General features: G+C 38.3%; 1 protein-coding gene across 8 annotated transcripts in view; it reads right to left on the reverse strand.

Moving 5' to 3' along the window:
- RFX3 (regulatory factor X3) overlaps positions 1 to 26,560 on the reverse strand; it is a 126,080-nt gene that overhangs the window by 73,970 nt on the left and 25,550 nt on the right. The window contains exon 1 of one of the 8 annotated variants that reach the window (XM_072031663.1): positions 379 to 489. The exons of 4 other annotated variants lie outside the window; for them this stretch is intronic. The gene's annotated coding sequence lies outside the window, so the exon portion shown is untranslated. Of the gene's footprint in view, positions 1 to 378; positions 490 to 26,560 lie in introns of those variants that run through there. 3 more of the 8 variants (XM_072031666.1, XM_038170240.2, XM_072031665.1) reach the window with 3 other exon arrangements.

A 26,560-nucleotide genomic window follows, 5' to 3' on the forward strand; every position in this document is an offset into this window, starting at 1 on the left:
TGTTTGTTTTTCAGTGGGACATCTTCTAAATACTAAAGATGATGTTTATGCTGGAGTGACTCTAGTTCTCAAATACATCAGTGATCTAATAATGTAAGTCTAAAACAACTTAGACTTTCATTGAAAAAGGTATGCCAACCTAAAAATCCTAACAACATTCTTTCCACATCTCATTTATCTGTTCTTGACTCATCTAACATTGAGGGGGTAAAAACTAGAAAATTGGTAGTGATCAGTAGGTGCATTAACCTATTTTCAGTTTAACCAGCTATTACGATGTCTAGTTATCGCTATTTTGCTATTTTCTAGGCATCAAATGGGAGATAATCTATCAGAAAATCTGGAACATTTAAGTTTCCTCTAGATAGCTTCACTTACATTTAAGGAGTCCATATGCAGGAAGTGAAAAACCATCCTAACTGGCTGCAGCAGCGGGCACGATCAGTTAAGGAGAGAACACACTCAAACTCAAACTACAAGAGGTTACTGACAGTTTGGCAGCAGATTCTACCGGACTGTAAGAGTGAAAGCAGTTTCTCTGCATTTGCTGCAGTGTGGTGTGTGATACACAAAAGTATAATGGGATATAAAACTAATATGAGTAGACTGGAAGCTTAAGTTTGAACAAAGAGTTTAGAAGACAAAGATACAAGTCTTTAAGGTAAGAATACCAACAATAAACTAGAAGAAAGAAAGACAGTTTGGATCTGTACATCATCTTCACAAATAAAAAATGAAAAGAAAGCTCTTAGAGGAAAACAGATATCTCAAATTTCTCCACCACCATACAGATGGAAATAATAAGAGCTAGTTCAAGAACAGCTGGTAGGGTGTATGAAATAACTTACTCAGTATGCTTCATGTAACTTTGCCTCATTAATAATGAAGTTCACTACTACATTGCTCATTTACCTTGTTTGGAATATATCATGGTATCTTCCTGCCTCCACCTAACAGAGACAGGGAAGTATTTGTGCACTCACTGCAGAAAACCTTGCAGCATTACAGTAGCAGGCCTGCTGTCCTTGGTGAAAACAACACCTGTCTGATTCCTACTGCATTTTTTCGCACAGCTTTTATTCTATAAGATGGCTTCATCCCTTGAGTCTTCTTTACATTACAAAAATTACATGAATTATGCTATGCTGATTCTGTTCACACAGAAAGAGCAAATACACTGATGACATTTGGACCTTGCACTGTGTAAAACAGCATGTACAGACTTTCAGTACAAAAATCACTTTTATTCCTATGGAGTTAATATACCAAATCTCCAATTCTGCCCTTATTTCAGAGAGCAAGCTACTTTCCTTTCCTACAAATAGAGAGCAGTTCTTACATTATCTGCAACACAAATCAATGTGTATTTTATTTTGTAACTTTAGGAGGACAATTTTAACACAGCTGAAAGCCACAAATGGTCACAGCTACTCAGTTATTTAGGATATACAGATAGACATTACAGGCACTTCTGCCAAGATTCAACAAAAGCATGCAAAATCTCAACCACTGTATGGGGAATTTCTTGACTGCAAAAGAATACTCACCTAAATGTCAGACACTACATAATCAGATATGTGTTTTAAACAAGTTTGTTGAAGTGTTACTTCTCACAGTATATAGACCAATTCAGCTATTATATTTACATTTTTGTATCTGAGATCAATTCATAAATAGAATAGTGACAAGATCATGCCCAGAAGAATAGTCTTTTTGTTTGTTTGTTTGTTTAAAATTTTTGGTGAAAAGCAATGATTTTCATCTGTTTTATTTCTCTAGATTATAATTTAAGTTTCTAATACAGACTAGAACAAAGTACCAAGCAGAAGTATTTATTTTTGGCTTAAGTGTTTGTTTTGTTGTTGTTGTTTTCAACATTGATATGCCATGTTCCATTGTGTTATTCCAAAGCATACAATACTCTCCACGTACCAAATACTTAATAGCTTTCTGCTCCAGATTTCCTTAGTTGTAATTTTTGAAGTCAAAAACTAAACAGTTCCCTGTATTACAATAATATCAAGCAAACAGAATTCCCTTTTTAATTCCAAGAAATAACAAAGAAACAAAGCAATAAACAAAACCCCTGAACTCTGCCACCACAATTAAAATACAGTCAGTTAAAATGTCAAAGTCTAGTATGTTCCCAAGTGATTCTTCATTTTTGGTGAATTCGGATAATGACAAAATTACATCAATTGTTTTGGAAAGGCAAGAGAAAGAAATGTAGTTCAACTGATGCCATATATATTACACAAGCTCAGTGACCATACTTGGGGGAGTTTAAAAAATGGACAGATTCATGCTCTGATTACTGCTGTACCCATTGTAGATCCATAATGAATATGTTTACAAATAAGCCAAGTCTAAATGGTTTATTCACATTTGAAATGTTAGGGCTGCTTATTAACCACTACAGAAGCCAGTCATATTTGCTACTTTTTCAATTACTGTATTTAAACACTTCAGGCAAAACAAAATTTCTTTCTGTGCAAATTACACAAATCAAGAACACCAGGATGAGCTGCATGCTTTATTACACACTACAAGAAAAGACTATCAAAAAACAATGAAATGTTCTTCCTAACTTTTAAACTACTTACAAAGACAGATGCTATGCATTTTCTAGAAACAATGAAGTCATAGGAACATCCTTATTAAAGTTTAGTCATGTTTAGCAGAATCAGTGCTTTTTTCTTCCTTCCTATCCCACCTTTCTCTCTACCTTCCCAAAAGTCTCAAGTTCCTGACGAAAAGTTCTCTACCTTGGGGAACACTACTTGCACATTACACCTACCTAACTCAAACCTTAGAAACAGAGTAGTTTTGCATTATGGAAAAAAAAAATAAAAATCCATTTCTGTATTTTCCCTCTTGATATCAGAAACATGGCTACTTCTGAGACACAACACGAAAAAAATCAGTATTTACAGGTCTACATTTACAGATGGTGCATGCAAAGGAATTACAATGTAATTATCACCTCTGCAGACATGGCACATTAAGGTGAAATAAGGCGCCTGCAGTCTTCAGGCCAAGGTTTATATAGCAAAATTAAGGTCTTTTTCTTAGGCTTTGCCAAAATTTTGCTTTAAAATATAAATCCATGCCCCATCCCTGGAGGTGTTTAAGGCCAGGGTGGATGGAGCCTTGGCCAACCTAATCTAGTGGGTGGCATACCTGCCTATGGCAAGGAGGGTGGAGCTAGGTGACCTTTAAGGTCCCTTCCAGCCTGAGCCACTCTATGATTCTGTGTATCATTAATAACACCAGCTGTTACACAGAATGTGAAAATGCTAACAAACAATATAAAGTTATATGTATTAACATACGTAATGAAATATTAAAAATATGTTCCTGAACTACTAGACACGAAAAATAAACAGGAACAGTTATACATGTATTTAGGTAACACCGTGTAAGCTAAAACAAATTTATGAAGTTATTTTGTAAGTTGTCTTCTACTAACTTTAAACAAATACTAAAATAATGCAGATACTCTGAACTGACTCCTCTCTACATTCAGAACAATGAATTAAATTGAACATTGATATAGCCTCCACATAACCTGGGCTCTTCCTGTGCTATGGGAACACTTCCACATTTAAACTGCTGACATGCAAATGTTTATGTACCACAGAATCCCTCCTGAATTTAAGAAATATTTCCAGTATCAGCTGTCTTGAAATAAAGACTATCTAGGGAAAAATGCAGTTTCAATAAGCCGGGTGTTTTCATCAGAAAGAAAAGAAAAAACGTCAAAAAGAGAATGAAGAAAATTCAACCGGTATAGGTAACAGAGTTCCATAAACTGCAGCCATGAAATTTTATTCAGCAAGTATGCTGTAAACAGTTATTAGTAAAAAATCTAAGTGGCAAACCTTACAATACCAAAAGGACTATATGACATAAATTCCTATTCTGCATTCTCCAGAATATTAATAATGATGTGGAAGCACCTTCAATATTAGGATGATACAGACACACTATGCTAGCTGTTCTGAACTGAGTGTATGTGGACATTGCTAGTAACTTAATGAATGCTAGTGTAACACAAAGAAGCATTATTTGCCCCACACTTGGTATCCTATGTGTGGACAGAAGTAATGTGTCTCACACTTCGTGCTCTGTAAGTGAACACACTAAACTGGAGGTGTGCGTGAGTGTAATTTTATTCCATGCTCAAAAGAGAATAGTTAGATCCGTACAACATAACCTATTCCATAAAAGCTATTGTTAACAAAGGAGTATTGTTCACAGGAGAGAGTTACCATAAAAAAATCACCCTATAAAATGTAACTCTGCACCTTTTATAATGAGTTGTAAAGAACAAATTCAACACATGCAACAATGCTCACACTTGTAGCACAGCAACCTGTTGAGGTCCAGTACACTTTGCAAACTTCATACACTGTATCACTTTTATTTCTCATTTCTGAATGAGAAATATACACGAAAGATAAGAAAATTAAACTAGGTTTACAAATAGACACATTTTATGAGTGAAATTACTTATTGTAATGACAGCCATTTGGCTCACTGTGGCAAAGCGTGCAATGAACTACCTTTGAAAAAGCAAACATCCTGCACCTTCAGGCTGACTACCACATGCACGGTTCACATGGACAGGAGAAGCCAGACACTTATTTCCCCCTTGGGGGTCTGTGATCAGTTCCAAAACAAAAACTCCAGAACGTGGTAGGACAGGCATATCTGGGGTGGTGGAAAAGGCAAGAGGACAGAGGGGATTGTGATGAGGCTGGAGGGGCACAACCAAGTGAGAGCATCCACAGGGCCTATGGACCTGTCCCAGGAGTCAGTCCGTCAGGGTTCCCCATGCTGGCCCATGTGCAAAGAAGAGCCCAGTCCCGGACTAAGAAGCCCCGCTGCTGGCACCAGACTGCCTGCCAGGATGGCCATGCACTACTGCTGATGCAGCTGTGGGGCTTTGCGCGGTGCTGCAAGACACAGGCATTGCTGTTCACAGAAGTGGAAATCCAGAACAAAATGCCAACTTTACAAGAATGTGTTGAAGGAGGTAAGGGGGAAGGGAGATGGTAAGGAAAAGCCCCGGTGGAAATCCCTAACAAGACCACGCAAAGCAGAAGAACCATCTGATGGGCTCATGAATCAGGAACTCTTCTTCCAGAGAAAGGGCAAGTCCTGATGGGAGCTCCCTTTGCCCAGTGCTTTGGGGGAATCTTACACCTCCTTCTTATACCATGATGAGGTGCTCTATGTTGCCTTATCCTTAATTGCATATACATGTAAGAAGATGATGGCTGCCTTTTTAAACCACAGTTACTGTGAATACAGGACATATTTTCCATTACATTTTAAATGCAGCCTGCAGAACTATGCTCTTGAAAAACAACAGCTACTTAAGAAAGCGTAAGGAGGTGTTGCAGAGCCGAAGCACAAAGACTACTTTCAGGTGCAGTAGAGCGATAGGCAAGATGGGTAAATATATGAGCTGGTCTGTTAAAAGAAGACTATTGATCAGGAGAACTGAATTAATTTTGCAGCACTCTTAGGTGTTTATCAGCAAGGAGCTGTGGAAACTAAAATGTCCCATAGATGCAAACTACATTTCTGAACTTACTCAAGCAGTAGGAGGATATCATGCTAGGTCACAGGGTTGTAACCTGCAAAGTCCTTACTAGCTACTGCAACCCACAGCAGAGCAAGAGTTTGTGACCACAAAAGTTGAGTGAGTATGAGAGGATGCCTACAGGAAGAGCATCACTCAAGTTGCTCTCTCAGGCCTCAACAGGGTGTCTAGAAATCCAGCTTTCTCCTCAGCCTGAAATGTAGCACAGGAGGAAGACAGAGTAGCAGAGTGATTCATGGAAGCCACATGCAGCTGTGAGCATGGCTGATCCAGAGGTTTGGGGCTTGGAGATTTGCAGAAGAATAAAGATTTGTTATATGAGATCAGGTATTTATGAAACATTTGTTTGGGGTCCAGAGAAAATTTCTGACCATTTATGTTATTCGTTTGAACACTGTGATTATGCTCAGTGCTGTCTTCATGTTGTCAGCAAGCTGAAGCCTTTATTTTCACACTATTAATTTAAGCAATGTAAATGCACAAAGAATTTTAGACTGTGTTAGCACTCAAATAGTAAAAGCTGTGTTTCTATGAGACTTTCTACTTGGCTATCATTATTATAAAAGCCATTAGGGGTGGGGTACACAATACAATCCCCCATTGTAAAATTACAGGCAAACAGCTGCACTATTTAACCTATCTGAGTAATGGTGACATTAATCTTTTTTTCTGGAAGTCTCAAAGCACTTACTGGTCTGACATGCAGAAGTGTGAAGTGCTGCAGAAGCTACAGAACAAACAGGGTGGTCTGTGCACATGAAGATGATGCTAAGATCCCCTTGTTTGAGGGTCTGTTACATATTATAATATATATATATTTATAGCATTCTTCTATTTGAGAAGAAAAAAGGTTGTACAACTTAAAAGCCAAACAACAGCCTCATATTTCCATAGATCTGTTTTCTGCTTTATATGTTGAATATAATTATGGTGTAAGGGACATCAAGAAGCTATTTGGTGTAAGAAACTTTTGTGATCATTATTCTATACTTCATAATCCCATACACACTTGTAAGTATTATAGATGACTGTGCAGTTAATACAGGTATGAAGATAAGCTAACCATGCTGATAAATGCCTTGCAGGACTGGGGAATGTTTACAGAAGTACAAGGCCCCAGCTATTAAAAAGCAAATTGATTTTTCTATGGGAAGCATCATAAATGTAACCACTGGCCTTAAAGTGTAGAATATGCTATGAAGAGCTCTGTAACATAAACCAGCACTTCATGCTCATGATCCAGAAGTACAGGTCTGTAATTTTTTATGATATGAAATGCATGCAGGAAACCAGGACACATGTCCCAGATTACATTTTGACTCTGAAGTTAGCATCAGATGCACCGTGGGATAAAGAGGAAGGGACAGAAAAGCAAACTGAGGGAGAATACGAGATTGAAGGGAAAATATGTTCTGTGGTATTTACTTTATTGTTTATGGACACAAAGTTTAAGGACTACATTTTGCTAGCACCTAATTGCAAAGGCTATGATGGCTACTTCATTGTTATCCAGCTTCTAAAGAAAAAAAACTGACAAATGATCCCCCAAAGTGGTAAACATGTGCATAGAGATAAACAGCTTGAATATATACAGTTCATAGACTCTCTAAATTTTTGCCTGTTAAACTCAGTAGTGGTCCCCATGCTTTGGAAATTAAGTGCTGCAAATGTTATTTCCTCCTTTTTTTCAGCAGTGCTTAAAACCAAAATTACACAGCCCCTCTTCCAACTTGAATATTATGGGGTTGACAGCATCATGTTTTGAGGAGAAATAGCAATTCTTGGCATGGTACACAGCTAATCAAAAGATTTTTGACTTGCAAAAAGGATGCTATTACTGTAGCCAACAGGATGCAAAGCCTTTTAGGTATGCTTGTAGAATACACAACAACGAAACTGTGGTGATGACTTCAAGCAATATGTGCATTCTACGAGAAAAAGGAAGGTGAAGAGATTAATGTTCACCTCTGTGTAGACTCCTCTCGGCATACTATATTCACCTCTCCTTACTAGTTTATGTTTCTTAAACATAACATGGTAGCATTTCTCCCTCCAGAAGGCGATCATTGGTGGAAAAAGATATGCAGCTCCCTAAAATCAATGTCTTATATACATGGCTGAAAAGGAAAACATTCAAATCAATCACATACTGCAAAGCAGTGAATATAAAGTAGGTGCCTACTTGTATTGTTATGCAGTCATTGACAGGGTGCCAACAGCTTTGAATAGCTTTTTTTTTTTTTTTCTTTCTTTTTTTTTTTTTCTTTTTCTTCCATGGCTGTGTCAAATGCTTCTACGAAAATGACCAGAACCTTCTGACAGGGATCACCTTTGGGCATTTTTATGGCATGTCACAGCAAAAGATGGACCACCTGAAGTGTACTGACATCAGCATCAGATTTATGTGGGAGCATGAGAGGACTGCTATGATGAAATCAGATGGGATTCTCACAGAGTTCTTAGCCAGGACCACACTGGTGATATTGCTGATAATCAGAGGTGCACTTCTTGCAGCAAGACAAATGCTATATGTCTTTATTACAAAGCAGACCTCAATAAAGGCATACTACTATGATTTTACTAGCCTCTATACCTTCAGCAACAAACCAGTTCTCAGTTGGACAGACTGAAGTTATTTTTGAGAATGTCAACACTTTGATGGGCTACTTGTTCTGATCAAATTAAGATGTATCTAATAAAGTTAGGGTGCCACCAGTATCTGGGGAAGGCACTGGATGATGAAATGAAAGATATTCTCAAAAACACAGACAGCACCATATAAAAAAGCTGAAATGTATACAGCTGCTCTGCAAAAACACTTGGAGAATACAGAACAGAGAAATCAAAAAAGGGGGAAAATAACTCACTTTTCTAGAACAGAACAAGACAGAAGTGGAAAAGCCACCTGAAACTCCTGAGGCCCCTGACCCTGTTGTTCAGGAAGTGTTGGATAATATGAATCCATAACATAGGAATGTACAAGTACTGCTACAAAAGCTAAGGAACGTAGACATATTTCTTCTTGGGAAAACAGGGTAGATTTTTACACAAGGACAGCTTGCCCAGTTTCGTCTGAGATGCCCTTGAGATGCATGCCTCTTTAACATGCAGAATACCTAAAGATTGGAATGTTTTTCCTGAAGCCATGGCTGTGGCAAATGTCCCATCATTTGTCACAGGTAATGCAGCAGACCACACTCTCTTGGAACAATTAAAGTTGAATGATGAGAACAAGAAGCAACACACAAACCAATGTCAGGAGAAAGCTACCTAAAACCGCAGCAACTCACCCTGTAATATTCACTGTCATACATCAGTTATCATGAAATTTTAAACTTTGCTGTCTACATTGCCCACTTAAAAATAAGCATGTGGTGGGATACTTAAATAACACACACACAGCCTTACAGATGGATTCCAAGCTTTATTTACACAATACATTTATGAGAATCATTACAATAAATAAAGGTAATTTTACACTTTGTTTTCCTTACAACAGGATCACAGGCCAGGACTACAGCTGGAGAGTTCATGGCCGAAGCTCTAGTGGAAGAATCATAATAAGAGGCCTTCTGCAAAACATACAGCCTTCTGTTACCCCATTTCTTACCTGGCTATTTCAAAAGGTTACACCTTCGCTGCTGTCATTCTTACTGTGCAGTTATTGTATTTGTCAGCCTCACCTGCTACTTAACAGATAGCTCTAAGATGCTCACCAAGTCTATGGTGATGTTCCAGATGATATTTTGGGGGAAAAATCTGGTGCTGGTGTTGCTGGGTAGCACAAGGTGGAACCTGACACCTGCCATCCTTATTTTCCCCCAGTTTGAATTCCAGTCACTACATGTCCCGGACTTGGGCTGCTGTTTCTTTCTTTTTACTTTCACAGCAATGATTTCATAGATTTTGCCCTCACTGAGATTCACTTTTAAAGTTCTTCAGGATAAAATGTTCCCTCAATGGTTTTAGGATCATAGCTTATTAAACTGCACAGGTGAGTAGGTACGTGTTCCCCCAGTTTCAGCTACTATGAAAACTCCATCCATGAACATCTGCTGGTAACCTTTCTCAAAACACTTTTGTTATAAACACTGTGATATGCTCTCCCTTTTCAAGCAAAGGTGCATATTCTTTAAGTGAGTCCCAGGATTCGATTTTCCAAACCCTCACAGAGTTTAAACGGATCACATCCACAGGCCTTGCACTAATAGGTCTGTAGATACTATGGTTATAGCCCCTTATAAACTCTGATAATGTATCAATAGAATGAAAAGTGTTGCACACCAAAGTATCTCCACTTCTCAGTTTTAAGCATCCTATTAAAATGCTCTGTAGTGAAGGCTTTTAATTCATTACTGTAAGCAGACAGCGAGTATTACACTGCTGTTACAGCTTCTTTAAAGGCTGCTGTAAAAATCCTTTCCCTCATCAGTCTGTAATTACTGGCATGTGCAACACCTGATAAAAATTGCTTTAAAAGCCCTGGTTATATCAGAACCTATTTTGCCCTCTAGACCAATAGCAGAGACATGCTTGGATAATATGTCTGTCATGGTACTTAAGCTGTAATAAACCCCGCTGTCGTGTTTCAAAAGCTACAGTACATCCACCAGATCTGTTGATATTGAGCATGCACCTCTTCACAACCACCTTGTTTCTTTTAAAGTGTTTTCATGGAAACTTGTGTAATCTGCAGGCATTCTAGTTAACAAGCCAAATAGCCATTTGGTTTTGCTTTGTATCAACAGTTGGATAAAACAGGATTTACGTCCCCAAAGCTTCCCACTGCTCTGGGAACATAGTAACTAAGAGTTTGAAAAGATAAGGTAATACTGATATTTCTGCTGACATGCCATTACTACAAACATGTAAGAAATTGAACACTTGGCCATGGTTGAATTCATTAACAGAGAGACTTTATTAATAGGTTATGATTCATGTGAGTCACTGGTCAAACTGTTCCAGGTTATTTTTTCACTTCCTTGAAAGCCACTGTCCACTCTCTGTTCTACCACTGCTGTAGGCCAGGGTAGGAACACTTCCTTCTTCTGCCTCCTCAGATGGCCAGGTGGAGCTTTTTAAAATGTTCTATAAGGACATCGACCTACGGATAAGGAAAACACATGTAACACAAGCCTGTACCACATCATGGTATAAGAAGCTGTAAGATTCCCCCTAAGCATTGGGCAAAGGGAGCTCCCATCAGAACTTGCCCTTTCTCTCTGAAACTTACCTGGAAGAAGAGTTCCCGATTCATGAGCCCATCTGCTTTGGTTCTTCTGCTTTGCGTGGTCTTGTTAGGGATTCCCACCGGGGCTTTTCCTTACCATCTCCCTTCCCCCTCCCCATCCCTTAACACATTCTTCTAAAGTTGGCATTTTGTTCTGGATTTCCACTTCTAGAGACAGCAAAGCCTGTGTCTTGCAGCACCGCGCAAAGCCCCAAAGCTGCATCAGCAGTAGTGCATGGCCATCCTGGCAGGCAGTCTGGTGCCAGCAGCGGGGCTTCTTAGTCCAGGACTGGGCTCTTCTTTGCACATGGGCCAAGATGCATGGGGCTCCCAACAGACCGACTCCTGGGACAGGTCCATAGGCCCTGTGGATGCTCTCACTTGGTTGTACCCCTCCAACCTCATCACAATCCTCTCTGTCCTCTTGTCTCTCCCACCACCCCAGACATGCCACGACTTCCTCATTTGACTTGCGGAATGGGGTCCCCAGCCATACTTTATCTTAGAATTTAATTTATACATTTAAGTGAATTTAATACGCACCCTTAAACTTTATTTAATTTTATTAATCCTTACAATGAACAGTGTTGCACATTTTCTATGTACACTTTCAAGGAGAAAGATTAATTTGATGTATCTTTACACTATATGTATAGTCAACATATATTTATGCAATAAACAATACTTGTATAAAGCACACTATGAGGTTGCCAGATGGGACAGCCTCCTGCCATGCAATGTTGGAGGGGGCAAAGCCTAGCGAGGCCCCGCACCTGTGGCAGGAGGGGGTCTTCTGCTCTGCTCTGCTTTGAGGAGCCAGCACTGACAAAACGGTGGCTCCACAGGGCTACGAGTGGTGGGGAATGGTCGGTGTGAGCCCCGGGTGAGGGGCTTTGGGGCAAGCGGAGGCGATGTAGATGAGGCCAGGGTGCTGCCATGCCTGGTGCAGGCTGAGCCCTGGCCTTGTGCTGCTCTCCACCTTGCCGGTGGCCTGATCCTTTCACCGGTTTTCAGAATGGTGCATGGTGCTAGCCATACAGCATGTCCTGTTCTGCTCTGCATTGGGTAAAGCACCAAGAGCTGCAAGAGCTCCAGTGGTCCCTGGATGCTCTGTATCAAGTTGGGGAGTCAGCAGTGACAAAATGGTGGCTATAAGAGGCAATGAAGCAGGATGAGATAAACCATTATGAAAAGTTTTAGACAGCGTATTAATGTTTTGTAAGAATTTCAGTCTGTCTTCTCCAAAGAACTTTCTATGGTCACTTGATACTGAAAAAATTGCTTTTGGAATGACAATCACTTAAAAAAAAATTCTATCGACTTGCATTAGGTTACTATTAAATTAATTGCACAGGTTACAAAGCAGTCATGCTGTTTTTGTTGCTTTCTGTTTTATCAAGACTCAAGTTTCTGAGTTTTACTAAGCAAGAAAATAAATAAAAACTAATAAGCTGAGTGATTTGAACAGGAAGTACACAAGCAGTACACAAAATGCAAACGCAGAATCTGACCTCGGGTAAATAGAGGTATACTTCCTTTAGCTAGTCATCATAAATTAAATAGTTACTGTTATCACATCCTGTAATAAACGTCAAAGAAAAATTCATTCAGGAGTTAATATAGAACAAAGTCAAAGTGTATTAACAGTTTATCATCACAATTATTGAGAATTATAGTCTAGCTTTTATATGAAGATTATTATTACTGTATCATTACGATAATGAAGTCACTAAAAACTTTTGTTGTGTATTGGTTTATGATTAGCTGTACATTATTTGGAGCATTACATTAGCAGAGCCAGCTCAAAGATGGCTGCAGGTCCAAACCTAGTGAAACAGGCAAGGAACAACTGTATCATCTACAGTATGTCTTTTACACTAGACAACATGAAGTTAATTTTACTCAGATTCTTAAAGCTAGTAGAAGAACAAAAGCACAATAAAATATAATTGAATTTATGTTAAGTATATTGACTAACTTAAAAAAAAAAAAAAAAACAACACACTTTTGAGAAAAATAATTAAACTAATACTTGGAAGATCTAACTAAGGATTAGCTAAGAGTAAGTATGGTCCTAATGGCTTTGGGTACTCAGGTACAAATAGCTTGTTCTGGACAAAACAGAGAACAGACTAAGTCTCCAGATTAAAATGCTTGTTTCTGGATCTTCTTTCCTCATCAAATAGAACTGACACACATTAGAGATATGCATACAATTTATAAAAACATGATAATGTAAATCAGAACCATCTTTCACAAAATAAAACTACGTATCTTGAATTATTTCCTATCAAAATGGTATGTCATTGATATACTACTTTATATCCCATTGCCTTCCAGGGTACATATTTGGATTAATTATGAAGTTAATTGGTTTATTTCAAAGTGGGTTGAAATGTATTTCAGAATGTAAAATACAGAACCTCTTTTCTTTAATTTCCATTGCTGGTGATGCTAACAAATTTTGAACAAGAACTCCTTTTTGAAAAAAATATTTTAGTCATTGTTGTATCCATACTAAAAGCAACTGAAGTGGTAATCACTTTTCAAAATTAAGTTCTGAAGTGTTAAGGATTATACATTTAGGACAATTTTTTAGGTTCTCCAACATGGCTTTTTCTTGTAAAGAGGAATGTAGCTGTCAATCATTCCTTCTCTTGCAATACAAATATGCTTTGCAGCTTTTACTTGTCACTCCCATTATATGTAATGTAGGCAGCTTAGCACTAAATCAATTTAAGAAACTGCAGAATTTAAATACATACATTATTATTATGATGACAGAAAAGGCAATGAATGTCTTGCAGCTCCATTTGCTTTCTTTGTTAAGGAAGAAAAAGCTAATTACCTGCAGCTGTCAGCCATGAAGACCTAGACCTATTTAAATCAACATTAGCCTTGGACAAGCTAAAATATTTGTCACATTTAAATTCCATTTTTCCCCCCTTCCTGAAAAGCAAGATTTTATTATAAAACAATAAGTGTACATAGAAAAGTGAACAAAAGCATGATCCATAAGAACTCTAAGGATTTAATTTTTCAAAAACAATTCCCTATATTATTTTAAAGATATATGTGACATTCAGTGAGAATTACTCATTATTTCACTATTTTATCTAGAATTTTGACAATTGTAAAGAAACTCTATGTATACAAGAGCATAATCTAAAGTCACAAAAAATTGTTGCAAAATTATACTTCATGTCGCACTGCTCAATATTTAAAGGCTGTGAATCTCACAGAAAATGTAAATATTAACACATTTAAATTCAAACTTCAGAGAGAATCTTGAAGTCTTGTAAAACCATGAATTATACGTAGAAGGTTTCTTTTATAAAGTTTTAAGTCACTCACCCAGATGTGACCTTTTAAGACTTGGTTCTTTACTGTCTCCTTCTATCACAATCTCTTCTCTTCAGCCAAGTATAAGAAAAAAATGGAGAGAGGGGAGGAGGAAATGGATGGATGACAAAATCATACGTTCTGTTCTTGTTTTTCTAACTGGCTGAACTACAGAAACTGACACATCTGGAGCTTTAGGGAAACCTTATTTATTTTTCCTACGTTTTTGTCAAAAACTGAACATGACTGTGTTTTGTAAGAATCCACCTAAGATATAACAGTATTCATATTCTTTTCCACTCTTCCTATCTGGAATGTTTTGATACCGTTCCCCATTTCTTTCCCATTGTCATCTATAGCACATAATTTATCAAAATATTCCTTCTCAATTCTCTATGCTGTATATCAAGTCTGCCCAACTGTCTTCAACTTCCTTTGTGTACGCTTCCACAATCAGTCATTGATTCCCTGTACAAAACTTCTTCCCCAACAAGAATCTTCCATTTTCAAGACCCTGTCATATTCAGTCAATTGTCAATATAGAATATTATCTAAGTACAGTACTACAAATGAATGGACCAATTTGTCAATCAATCTGCTATTTTTAAACTTCCATTTTTAATTTGATGGTATTTCCTATGAAATTAGCTAAATTTTGTTTTGTTTTGTGTTTGTTTTTTAATTCTTTCAATTGCCATCGATGCCTTCATTTCAGATGGAGATTTACATCACACAGAGGAATGAAAAATACAGCAAAGTTCCTGACTTCCGTTTATAAAGTGAACCTTTCTAGCACTCATTACAAGGAATATTCACTGAAGGTATTTTGCTTGACACAGATTTGCCAAAATTCATCATTTACTTCCATGTGTTTTTTCAGCCAGCTCATCAGCAATGCAGTCTAGAAACCTCACGGATTACAATGAACTATCATTCTACTGGCATGCATATTTAGACATCAAATTCAAAGCTTTTAAACTTCACATATGTGAAGAATCTTACACCATAAGTGGAGAAAGTTAATTAAAATCTTGATGTGTCCAAAGGAAAAAGAATTATCAGGAAGATCTAAAATTAACAATTATATTATTTTTAAATATAATTTAGATTAGTCTACATTCATATATAGTGAGCACGTTACCTTGTATTAAACGCAAATGCAAGAGTCTAGAGTCTCTCTAGATCACATAGTGAAATGTAACTTGAATGCTTTCACAGGACAACATCTCGATTCCAGAACAAGAAATACTTTTTCCAGCTTTTTTGCCTTCTAAATTTACGTACATATTTTAAACTGACTGGATTAATTCTTGCTGAAACACTCAGTAAGAGGAATACAGACTAAAATGTTTAATTCCACAGTGGGTGAAATGAAGGCAAATAGCACAAGCAAATTTTAAGTGTTCTTTCTTATCCAAGAATTTTATGACTACAGAATACTTCCAGTTAGACATCCAAATTCATTTCTACGTTACACAAATAAAAAATAATAATAATAATAATAAAATCTAGACATATCTCATTCAAAGATTTCTGCTTGGTTTGTTCTAAAAAAAGTTAACATAACATTTTAAAGGTTATTGTAATAAATCATAGAATCATCAAGGTTGGAAAAGACCTCCAAGATCATCTGGTCCAACCATCCCACTGCTACCAATATTATGCACCAAACCATGTCCCTAAGTGCTACATACAACCTTTCCTTAAAAACCCCAAGGGATGGTGATTCCACAAACTCCCAGGGCAAGCCATTTCAGTGTCTGACTGCTCTTTCTGAGAAGAAATGTCTCCTCATTTCCAACCTAAACCTCCCCTGGCACAACTTGAGGCCATTCCCTCTAGTCCTATCACCAGTTACCTGTGAGAAGAGGCTGACCCCAGCTCCCCACACCTTCCTTTCAGGTAGCTGTAGAGAGCAACAAGGTCTCCCCTGAGCCTTCTCCAGACTAAACAACCCCAGTGCCCTCAGCCACTGCTCACAGGACTTGTGCTCCAGGCTCTTCGCCAGCTTTGTAGCCCTTCTCTGGACATGCTCCAGGGCCTCGACGTCCTTCTTGTAGCAACGGGCCAAATGAACTGAACTACATACACTCCACTATCTTGATGTGTATATTATAAGAACACTAATTACAGATTGTATTTTTTCCTCTTGCTGATCTGCTTATAGAAATTCAGAAACCAAAGAGTGTAGGAGATGAGGTCAGTAACAGAATTTAGACTGACCAGCCTTCTATAAAAGCTTATCTGTGATTTAAAGTGCTAGGAGAAGGTTTGTTATATTTCAGTTTTAAAAAACAGTAAGTAGAAAATAATTGCAGAATAATCCATGTAAGAAAAACAAACAAATGAAAAATAAATAAATAAATAACTATTCTTTATCAAAAAACAGAGGAAGAACTCATTCTAGAAGTAAAATAAATGGGTCCACAGGGTGGCAGAATAGAGACAAGGAAATGTTTTGTTTTTTGTGTGTGTTTTTTTTTTTTTTTTTTAAATCATGAATGATACTTGCAGAAAAAAACATCTAGTTTTAGTATCACTTAATCTAGTAGGTTGACAAAAAAGATAGTTAGGGATAAAAAAAGGAGGGAAGTACCAATTTATCCATGTGAGAAAAAACAGTTCGGTTGTATATCATAATGCAGTAACCGCACAATTTAAGAATTCTTCCTACATAGTGTAGACATCTAGACATGTTGTTTAGTAAGTACAGAAGTTTTCATAAGTACACTCTGTGTTACCTTTACAGTAATAAGCACTCACTCCTAAATTCTAAGGTTTCTGATAAATCTTCATTACAAAACAGTGAATGTTAGGTAGTTTTAGTTTTACTTCTAATTCTAGTATTGGTTTTCCAGTTCAGCCCAAAAAGAATCAGGACTGGGGTCTAATTGTTTTCAAGCAAAGCAGAAAAAAATAAATGTTAACATAAAACTTAACATTTCCTAACTAAATCAATTGCACATCACTATCCTCATAGTATCTCAGTGATGTAAGTATAGAAGTAGCACACAGGAAGCAAAGCAGTTACTCAGACAATCATCTCTAAACTATCATGGTTTAAAAGCTTAGAAATCTTTATGCTCCCTCAAACCATAAAAATCAACTGCAGAAAAATATAATAGGCTAATGAAGAGATTTCACTTGATAATAGACTCCCCTATACTCATGTGATTGTAAGAAGTTAGAAACTCCTTGTTTCTATTACTACCATCTGTTATGAATACTTCATACATGTAGCAGTCTACAATTTCAGGTGCAGTCTGTACAAAGTCTATTGAATATCTCCTTCCTTTCTCATCTTCTAATGAATACTGATATGGACGGATCATTACCAAAACAGAACTTGAAGCCACCTGACAGATATTTATTTAATTTGGATGGTCTATTTTATTTTAATTCTATTTTGTGGCAGCATGCAGAAATTACTTAAAAACATGATATACCTGATCTTAATGAAATATGTTTGAAGATTAATTAAAAAAAAATACTGTCATGCTTTTTCATATCCACATACCATTTCAAATGCTTTTGATCACACTGTTAAATTGTTATCGAGACATCAATTAAAACTACAGTGCATGTTCCACCACAGGGGCTATGCATTTGAAACTTATTTCTGACAATTCAGCTAACGAAGATGTTGCTAAGTCAATTCCAGCAATAGTATCACTGAAGACAAGGAACAGATTTAGCTCTTCCTACACTACATGAGGATCAAGGACAAAGATAAATTTTAAAGATCTCTCTAATAATGTTAGATTTTGAAAGTTATGTATGAGCATATGATTTTAGAGACCTAAATATACTAAGAATGTAGCTAAACTGTAGATAATCCTGGAAGTACCAGTCAATGGACTAGCTGTGGTTGCTTGCTTCTTGTTCCAATAGAACTGCTGATTTAGAAAACTACAGGATCATTACAGAAGGGATGCACCATGCAGCATAATAAAAATAAAGACCTAACTCAATAACAAAGATTTGGATTATTTTAACCAATTTACCTAGAATGCAATTGGTGTATTAACCAATATGCTTTTAACCAATAACCAATATGCCAATATAACCAATATGCTTTTCTCATATCTTTCTGGAAATTCACATTCCAGAAATTTAGAACTCAAACCTCTAGTAGGTAATACAGAAGAGATGATATTCATCTCTAAGTGTTGAATTCTAACCTAACATCAGAAGAGAGTCTCTTCTTTTCAGCTCTAGACTCCAATAATATACACAATAACACAATATACACAATAGGTATCATCTAATGGAACATAAAAGTTTATGTATTTCACTAACTTAAGGATAGAAAGGGAATTAAAAATTTATCCAGTAAATTTAACACATTCCATTTCCTATGTTGCCTCTGGAATAGAAAGTTCAGGAGAGTTCATTCAGTAACAATCCTTGCTGAAGAGTTGGGATCTTTAAATTCCGTATTCAGCCTTCCCACATTTTTCTTTCAGGACTTTTGAGTATGTCACTTAGCCTGCCTGAGTTTCAATCTTCTCTGAAATGGAGACAGCTGTACTTCTGTCTCCAGGAGAAGCCGTACTTCTCTCACACACAAGTCTGAAGAAATACACTGAAATCTCTGATCTACTGAGATCCTATATTAAAAACAAATGTACAAACAAACAAACAAAAAACCAGCATACAGCACATGAAGTAGACTATTCTCAGATTTCTAGGACTGACACTGCTGACTGGAACAATTGAGTCTTGACAGATATTTCCTATTGAAATATGCTCTGGCTAATGTTCAGGACTGATGAATCAATTCCCAAGTACCTTGTCATTTAAACTCAAATAGCCCCAGATGGGTACAAGACACTGATAGCAATTATATAATGTGTAACACTTAGATACCCATTTTAAATCAAATTGGCAAGAGGAATAAGCTCAGTGCTGAGCAGCAGATCACTTAGTAAGACATCTAGTGACAAAGCCTCGAGTATGTTGAAAAGTTCAGTGATTTATTTTTTTCCCATCAAAACAATACAAACAAAATGCAAGGAATTGTACTACACACCTATCTAGATGACCACTGTGCTCTCCTTTGACTCTGGCATTTAATCAGACTTAGCTCAATAGGTTTTAAAATTGATTAAAATTATTTAACTGACTAAAGTTCATGAAAAGCAACCTATTACAGAGAATGCTATAGCTTTATTTACTTGCTTATATTTGTCTTTTATTTGCAGTGGATAAACTGTCATGAAACAGTTTTAATAAACTAAAACCAAATAGCAAAACAGCTTTGAAAACACTGACTGAATCATATCATGTTACATTCAGAACAAACTTCAATTTTCTGAAACTTTGATAAGTGAGTAGTTGAATAAGTAAATGTTGTAACAGCATGATGAAAAGAAAATAGAAAAAGTCAAGATTACCAGTACATCTCTCTTTTTAGCCTGTGTGGTGCCAGAACAGCAAACCTGATCCTAAGCAAAAGCGTACACTATAGATAGATATCTATTTCTTTCTAATGAGAATATACAAAAAGCAATTATGCTTCTGTGGTAAGTATATACAAACAACGGCATTCACCAGAAGTACAGTTAAAATATAAAATACATATTCCCATCTGCACACTGCATGTTTTATGAACTGATCTGAAGGTACAGAATAAACCTTGAGTAGGTGTGTTACACCAACTGCAGTTGTTGGATTTTATAAACAGAAAATCAACCACTTAGGCAGGACTTTTGGAGAGTATGCTCCAAAGCAGTAGTGTTCATTTACAAAAAAAATATATTAAAGTTCTCAACATTACGAAGGCCATTTTGAAATAAGAAAAATTGTGGAGAGGAGAAGGGAGTGGAGAAGGAAGCGACCTACAACGATCATCTAGTCCAACTCGCCTGATCACTTCAGGGCTCACCAAAAGTTAAAGTGTATTATTGAGGGCATTGAACACTGACAGGCACAGGGCATCAAGCACCTTGCTAGGAAGCCCATTTCAGTGTTTGAACACCCTCAGAGTAAATAATTTTTTTCCCTAATGTCCAGTCTGAACCTCCCTGTGCAGCTCTGCTATTCCCACACATCCTGTCATCAGGGACCAGGGAGCAGAGGCCAGCACCTCCCTCTCCACTTCCCCTCCTCAGGAAGGTTCAGTGAGGCCACCTCTTAGCCTCTTCTTCAGACTAGATATCCCAGGTGTCCTCAGCCTCTCCTTATAGGACATGCCTTCCAGCCCTTTCGACAGCTTTGTTGCTCTCCTCCGAACATGTTTGAGTATCTCAATATCCTTTTTGTAAATGTTGATCCCGGAACTGCACATAATATTCAAAGAGAGGCCGCACCAGTGCTAAATATAGCAGGAGTATCACCTCTTTTGACCAGCTGACTATGCTTTGTCTAATGCACCCCAAAATGTGTTTTGCCCTCTTGACTTCCAGGGCCTGAAGGCCTGTTGAGCCTGGTGTCAACCAGCACCCCCAGATCCTTTCTGCTGAGCAGCCACTGGTCCCGTGCGTCCAGCATTACTCCATCCCAGGTGCAGAATCTGGCATTTACCCCTGTTGAATTTGATGCCACTGATGACTGTCCAGTGCACCAGTCTATCTCGATCTCTCTCTGCAGGCCTACAGGTAGTCAGCAGCACCTACCAAGTTAGTAACATCAGCAAACTTGCTAAGGAGATATTCAATTCCTGCATCCAGATCACTGAGAGAAAAAGGACTGGCCCTAGGACTGTGCCCTGGGCAACAACACTGGTGACCAGCCACCAGCAAGATGTAGCCCCATTCACTGCAACCTTCAGCTTTACCTTCAAGCAAGTTCACCACCCAGCATAGTATGAATCTGTTCATCTCACAGTTGGATTATTTGTCCAGAACAATACTGTGTGGGACAGTATCAGTGGCCTTACTAACATCCAGAAAGATTACATCCCCCACCTTCCCTTCATGCACGAAGCGGGTGCACTTACCATAGGAGGAGATCAAACTACTAAGGGAGGACTTTCCCTTCATGAAGCCAACCTGACTGTGTCTGATAATAGCTTTGTTCTTTAAATGGCTTTGCAGGTACTGAGGCTTGACTAACACATCCACAGTTTCCTGGGTCTTCTCTCACGCCGTTCTTATAAATCAGAATAACACTGGCTAGTTTCCAGTCAGCAGGGACCTCCCCAGACTCCCAGGACCTTCGTTAATAACTGGAGAGGTGTCCAGCTATACCCTCTTCTAACTCCTTCAGTACTCTGGGGTGAATCCTGTCAGGCCCAATGGCTTTATGAACATTCACCTGATACAATTTATTCCTTGCAATTTAGGTGGCAAATCACAAATGGCAAGTCACTGCTCACTGCTCCTCAGATCATGCTCCTCCAGCTCTGAGGACTAGGCAGCCCAAGATCCATCATTACTATTCAAAACTGAGGCAAAAAAGGCATTACATTCCTCTGCTTTTTCCTTATCATAACTTGTTTGGTGACCATCTGCATCAAGAGTCTGCATCAAGACTTATCACTGACTTATGTCAGCTCAAGTTGAGTTTCGGCTTATCTTGTTTTCTCTCTGCAGAATGTGAATTGCAGCTTGTAAATCTCTTTGTGAAGCCTGACTTCATTTCCAGAGACCATATTTTTCCTTTTTCTGCCCTACTTCCAAGAGAGTTCCCTGTTCAGCCAAGCTAGTCTTCCCTACTTGCTTGACTTGGAACACAATGGGGTTGCCTGTTCCTGGGCCTTTTAAAGGTGGTTCTTAAAAAGTAACCAGCTTTCATGGACCCCTAAACCCTCTGCATACACTTCCTTAACAGCCAATAGCCATCCATCCCAGCTCTCCAGATGTGGGACTTGTTCCACCCAGTCTCTCTAATATCAATGATATCATAACTTGGGGAAAGGACCAAAGCTTCCAGTTCATCTCATTTGTTCCTCATACTGAGCACACTGATATACAAGCATTTCAGGCCCCTGAATCCTCAGTGCTCCCTGGAGCGTCGTTGATGCTCCCATTAGTTTAGCCATCCTCAGATGGTGCCACTGAAATCCCTTGCTTAACTTCAGTGTTCCCACTGGTATTCCACCTCCCCAAGTGATCCTAGTTTATAGCTTAAAGCTCTCTCAATCAGTCTTGCCAGTTTATGTGCCAAGGAACATTTTCCTCATCTAGACAGGCGGATACTGCGAGGATCCAGCAGACCTTGCATCTCAAAGACACTTCCATGATTATAAAGAGATGACACTTGGAGACTGACACTCTCAGTCAGACTGAGATGATAGTCTGATGGTATGAAATGCCTTTTATCTCAATCAGCAATGCAAGGATCTCCGTCACGTATCCATGGACTCCATCCATTCTACCCAACTTTCCCGTCTCTTGATTTGAAATGTTAGCACCCAATTCAATGAGTTGAAGAATTCATAATTTCTCTCTGTGTATTTGGCCTGGCCTTCCCCCACCTCTATAATGTTCACATCACAGCAAGATTTCTTCTAAGTGCCCCTTACCTTCCAACTTGGAATGGGATGTGGTATACTGTTCAATTGTCCAGGCACTAAGTCTAGACTGCAACAAAACAAGTATGCTCAGACTTACTGTCAGGAAGCAGCTGAACAAAAAGTGTGGACTTATGCTGACACTGACTTATTTAAGAATCATTTGGAACAGACAACTAAATTGACTAGAAATTCTCATTTTCCTTAATATACAAAAGGAAGAATACAATACACCTACAAACCAGGAATATGTGGCAAAGTATGGAAATCATAGAAATGGAAGAGCTAAATTACAGGTACATCTCAGAGAGCTAGTATTCCAAATGTAGTGCTGTCTTCTATGCAACTGGTGGGTAAATCATGCCTTTTGGTTGCTAGAAATGTCCTCATTTACAACCTCACACACAGGTGTCCCTTTGGTCCTTCTGCCAACTATAATTTAATATTTCAAGACTTACAGAAGCAGAATGATATAGACAACACACCTCCAAGAACAAATTAAAGTAAAATAAGTAGCTTTTTGCTTCAAACAACACTATGTATTTTACAGAAGTTTCAAATGTGTTCCTACTCAAAAGAGCTCAATATAAAGTCTCAGTTTAAACTGAATAAATGGAAATTCAAAGACGAAATCTGTTTCAGAATTTTGTCATGTTTATGGACAAAAGACTGAACACTAAGAGCAGATCTACGTATCTACTAGACTATTAAATTTCTAAGAGGCCTCCAAGGCTTCTGGAACCACAGCATTAAAACATTCAACCCAGCCTAAAACATTCAGAAAACCCTCCCGATAAACTTTGAAGGGCAATATGTATTCCCTTCAACTCTTTTTTTTATTCATTACATCTGTCTTCAAAAGCATCTGAATGTCTTATGTCTAAAAAAATGTATTATCTTCACATTATCACACAAGGCTGTCTCCAATGAAGAAGTCACAGCTATAAACAAAAAAGTATTAGTAGTAAAAGCAATTAATTATGTTACATCACTAAAAGATTCTGACAAGTACGAAAATACGAAAAGCTGATAGGAGATTCTACTGCTGATGAACAGTCTGGTTTGGAATGAATTTAAGGCACAAAGTCTCTCTAGCCCAAGTAACTCAACACTGACTTTGCTAGTGGTGACAGACTGTACTGATGAAGGCAACAAAGATTTCAACACAAAATTTCAGTGAACATAGTCTTATTATTACAAGGTGTTTCTTCATCAGAATATTAGCATGCCTCTTGTCTTAAAAAAACTTTATTAGAAAACTCAAGAGGGTTCTAAGAAAAAAAAAAGAAAAGTTCTTCTATTCCCCACTTAGCAAAGTAAAGGAAAAAAATATTGTCTTGCTTTAATAGAGCATCAAGAAGTCCTACCTATTTTGCAGGTCCAGCGACCAGTACTGTCTGCCAAAATACAGAGTACCTGTAGCACACTTTCAGAGAAAATAAAATGTAGAAATTCCTACAATGCCTCTGAATGGCATCTCTTCTCTCCAGAATGTCAACTGCACCACACAGCTTGGTGCCATTAGCAAACTTGTTGAGGGTGCACTCTATCTCACTATCCACATCACCAACAAAGATGTTAAATAGTGCCAGTCCCAATACTGACCCTTGAAGAATACCATTTGTCACTGGTCTCCACCTAGACATCAAGACATTCACCACAACTCTGAATGTGGCCATCCAGCCAATTCCTTATCCACCGAGTAACCCTTCCTTCAATGTCTCTCCAATCTGGAGACAAGGTTGTCACACAGGACAGCGTCAAATGCTTTGCGCAAGTCCAGGTGGATGACATCTGTTGCTCTTCCCTTATCAAGAATGCTGTACCCCATCATAAAAGGCCACCAGATTTGTCAGGCATAATCTGCTTTAATGAAGCCATGCTGGCTGTCAACAATCACTTCTCTGTTCTCCATGTACCTTAGCATAGTTTCCAGAAGGATCTGGAAATGATCCTCCTTCATGGATCCCAGGACCCATGGATACATTCCATATGTTCCTACGGACTTGTGCACCTTTAGGTTCCTTAGATGGCCTCAGACCTAATCCTTTACAGTGGGCGGTTCTTCATTCTCCCATTCTCCTTCACTGCCCACCAGGAACCCAGCTCCTTTCTAGCCAAGCTGTTTTCCAGCTGGCCAGTCCCCAGCAAGTACTGCTGCATGGGGTTACTTCTCCACAAATGTCAGACTTCAGTATTTCCTTTTGTTGAACTTTGAGATTTCCTGTTGGCCCATTTATCCAGCCTGTCAAAGTTCATCTAAATGGCAACTCATCCATCTTGTCAACAAAACACTCCTCCTAATTTTGTTATCACTCACAGAATTCCTAAGGGTGTGCTCTGTCCCAACATCTCTACGTTATTAATGAAGATATTCAAAACAACTGGACCCAGGATCAGTCCCTGTGGCACACTTCTGTTGACTGGCTTCAAAATGGATTTTGTGCCACTGATCATAATACCATAAACCTGGCAGTTCAGTCAGTTTGCAGTTTAGCTCAGTGTTCACATAACCCATGCTTCATCAGCTTCTTTACGAGGATGTTATAGGACAGTGTCGAAAGCCTTGCTAAAATAAAAATAAAAATAAATAATAAAAGTACTATGCTCTCTGCTAATCCACCAAGTTAGCAATCCTATTTTAGAAGAACATCAGGTTGCTCAGGCATGATTACATCCCAGTGACCTTCCTCCATACAGTTTGGCAATTGTTTCCAGAATTACTTGCTCCATCACCTTCTCATTGATTGAGGTGAGGCTGCCCAACTTCTAGCTCATTAGGTCTTTCCCTTGAACAAAGGTGATGTTTGCTCTAGCCATGTGATTAATTCCATTAAGTTTCAGTGACAGTGTTTAGATCATAGCTTTCTGGCTGCACAATGACTTCCAACTCCTCCTGTCATACATGGTATGTGCATTTGTATGTAGGCGCTTCAGCCAGGCTATTGACAGTGTTACCTTTTTAGAGGAACAAGCTGTAACTCCTCTGAGGCGTTTCACAGGTGTTTTCCTGTGGTTCCTAATACATCAGCAGCTTCTGAATCATCTGATGCTCAAAACTCCATCCCTTTCACTTTCCAAGTATATTTTAAAGCTCTCCTTATATGTCTGGCCAGCTATTTGGCAAAAATGTGGTCAGGTGAATCCCAACAGCTCCCAACAGACAGAGCTTTCCAAAAGTATATCCATCATAGAAATCAAAACCTCAACTATGGCACTGGCCGTGCATTCACTTGTTCAGTTCATCTTCTCCTTCCTGAACCCCTTCCTCTGACTACAAAGATAGAGAACATCACCTCTGCTCCTAACACTTTTAACATTGCTTTGAGGGAGTCTCTTTTGATGGTTCTGAATTGTCTTATTGCAGCATCAGCACACTCTTCAGAGACATCATGAAACACACATAACCTGATTCTCTTCCACCAAGGGCAAGTCTTCCTTGATACAGGCTTCCTAACTGGCCCCAGGAATCTGGGACTCCTGAGCCCAGATCTTACCAATACAGACCAAGATGAAGAATGCACTGAGTACCTGCGCCTTTTCCATGTCTTTTGCCACCAGATCTCCTTCCTCAAATTGTACCCACAGAATTTATCCTCAGTTTCTGTCTCACATTTCATTCCCTCTTCTCCTTTCCACAAATTTCAATATTTAAACAATCCTTGAAGAGATTGTTCAAGTGAACTTATTCCTTAAAATGGTCTGTTTTACCCTTGTAATCCAGCTCACTGTGGCATATCTAGGATTGTGACATCACAAATGTTTATACAGCTACAATGAGAATGATACTTTGCTTATATAACTCACTTTATCCACTTCAATCTAAACAATTCATTTTATCCATGACACATTCATCTCACATGCTGAAGAAGAGAAACAGAATTAAACTGACAAGTACAGGAAAGAACTGTAGTGTGAAGGA

The sequence above is a fragment of the Anas platyrhynchos genome, chromosome Z (genome assembly GCF_047663525.1).
Source record: "Anas platyrhynchos isolate ZD024472 breed Pekin duck chromosome Z, IASCAAS_PekinDuck_T2T, whole genome shotgun sequence".
NCBI classification, from domain to species: Eukaryota; Metazoa; Chordata; class Aves; order Anseriformes; family Anatidae; genus Anas; species Anas platyrhynchos.